The sequence below is a fragment of the Pongo abelii genome, chromosome 6 (assembly GCF_028885655.2).
Source record: "Pongo abelii isolate AG06213 chromosome 6, NHGRI_mPonAbe1-v2.0_pri, whole genome shotgun sequence".
Lineage (NCBI taxonomy): Eukaryota > Metazoa > Chordata > Mammalia > Primates > Hominidae > Pongo > Pongo abelii.
This window is the reverse complement of record NC_071991.2, coordinates 79,576,892-79,579,584: the sequence shown is the minus strand read 5'-3', so window position 1 is coordinate 79,579,584 and position 2,693 is coordinate 79,576,892.

The window sequence follows — 2,693 nt, the reverse complement described above, 5'->3', positions numbered from 1 at the left end:
ATGTGATTTTTTTCTTTTCTTTTCTTTCTTTCTTTCTTTTTTTTTTTTTTTTTTTGAGACAAAGTCTCACTCTGTCGCCCAGGCTGGAGTGCAGTGACGCAATTTCGGCTCACTGCAACCCCTGCCTCCTGGGTTCAAGCAATTCTTGTGCCTCAGCCTCCTGAGTAGCTAGGATTACAGGTGCCTGTCACCATGCCCAGCTAATTTTTGTATTTTTAGTAGAGACAGGGTTTCACCATGTTGGCCTGGCTGGTCTCAAACTCCTAACCTCAGGTGATCCACCTGCCTTGGCCTCCCAAAGTGCTGGGATTACAGGCATGAGCCACCACGCCTGGCCTCATGTGAATTTTTAAAAATGCTATCTTGCTCTGTCCTTCAGATCTTTGAAGAAACATGAGAACACAGAAAGGAGAATACATATTTCAGAATTTTTTTGAAGCAAAATCCTATCTATGTGCTCTTTTGTTTTATTCTTAAACTTTCTTACTTAGAGCAGTTTTAGATTTTTTAAAAAAATTATGAAGATAGTATGGAGACTCCCATATACTACATATCTAGCCTTCCACAATTAATGAAACAATATTATATATATTATTATTAAAGTTAATATTTTATTCAAATTTTCTTAATTTTTACCTAACATTTTTACCTTTTTCTGTTCCAGCTTCCCATCCAGGATAGCACATCACATATAGTCATCATGTCTCCTTAGGCTTCCCTTGACTATTGCAATTTCTCAGATTCTCTTGGTTTTTGATGACTGGTTTTGAGGAATACTTGGATTTTGCAGAATGTCCCTCTATTGATATTTTTCTGATGTTTTTCTCATAATTATACTGGGTTTATGTGTTTGGGGAGTAGGACCATTGAGGTCAAGTGCCATTTTCATCACATTATATCAAGGGTACTGTCAACATGACTTATTACTTTTGATGTTGACCTTGATCATCTGACTACGGTAGTTTGTCAGTTACATGCTCTTTTGAAATTTTATTTAATTATGTAGAATGATCTCTTCATTAAAAGATTTATTAAGTTTAATTTTAAATATCATTTAGCCAAGCAGTAGTAGCATTAGAATTAGCTATCAAATGCACAGGTTACAATACATAGGAGATGACATTGCATATTTAGAGAGTGACAGGAAAAGGAATTACACACCAGGAAAACTGGTTTCGTGAGTCTTAAAGTTCATCATCTGTACAAGTCCTATGGAGAAGGTTAATACTACAAGCTCTTCCTTAGCATATTTTACTTTGCAAAACATGTTGCAATATCACTCTAGTTATTTTTTTTCAACATCCCTATGAAGAAGCAAAGCTGAGCTGCCTTCCTTTACTTTCAGTGGCAGGCTTTGTAGTCAGAGATACTTGTGTTTGGTTTTGAGCTTAGCCCCACTTTCTATCTGAATCACCCTTGGAAAAAATTTCTGGGAGCACCTAGTCTTTAAAACAGGCATAATAATACAAACCTTGTAGGAAAAGAATACATAGACTGTTTCAACCAAGCATCTCAGATATATATGGGACATTAAATAAATCTTCATTCCATTTCTTTCCCTTCTTTCTCATCCTCACTTCCCCTTTTCCAAATCTCCAAACTTATAAATAAACACTTCAGGATCTGGGCATTATAAGGATGCATATTAGTATTAAAACTGACCATCAATTTTAATCAATCATGTAAATTTCAGCAAATGTAAAACAGCTTCAGACTAATGCTATGGAAATCTTATGGGAGTGGACTAACACAGTTGCTACCCAGATGTCAGTAGAATCCCAGCACCATAGTCCTGAGAACCATGATTTCCAGTAGTACTTTTAATCATAATTCTAGATCTCCCATGTTCTACTTACAGTTTCTCACTTCCTTAAGAATCCAATAAAAAAATGAAATTATAAGGCTTCAATCACAATATTTGAATATTGATTGTTAACATTGTTACATTGTTAGGGCTACTCTAATGTGGTATCTTGGTGATCCTCAATAATGTGAGCTTACATGTAGAGAGGCTGCATCATGTGTACATGTAACTGATAAAAAGGCACCAAAAATAAGGCAACTATACATACTCAGGACAAAAATAAATATACCGAGAGAAAGGGATGGAGAAACAGTAGTTGTATCTGTCATTCTCTTCACTGAGTACTGCCTTAGAGTAAGCATGAGATGGAACCATGAACACATTCTTCCCTTAGGCTGCCTCATTTCTTTTATACCTCTCATAATTCTGGAGTCTTGGCACACCTAGTGTGATTCTAGTTTTTAAAGGTATGTATTTTTCACATAACAAGGTCCCTAGATGTAAGCCAACTCCTTCATCTGGCTACTATATTAAAGAAATCGAAATAGGATCCAAAGATGAAGGGAAAGTGTGTTGGAACTGTTGTCTCCAGTGTGGGGCCCCTGAAGGTATTAATATTTTAATGGCCAATTTTGACTACAGTAGTCCCCTCTTATCCATGGGAATATGTTCCACGACCCCCAGTGCATGCCTGAAACCACAGATAGTACTGAACCTTAGATTACTATGATTTCTCCTGTGTATACATGCCTATGATAAAGTTTAATTTATAAATTAGGCAGAGTAAGAGATTAACACAATAACTAATAATAAGATAGAACAATTTTAACAACAGACTGTAACAAAAGTAAAATAAGCACAAGCACTGTGATACCACCACAGTCAATCT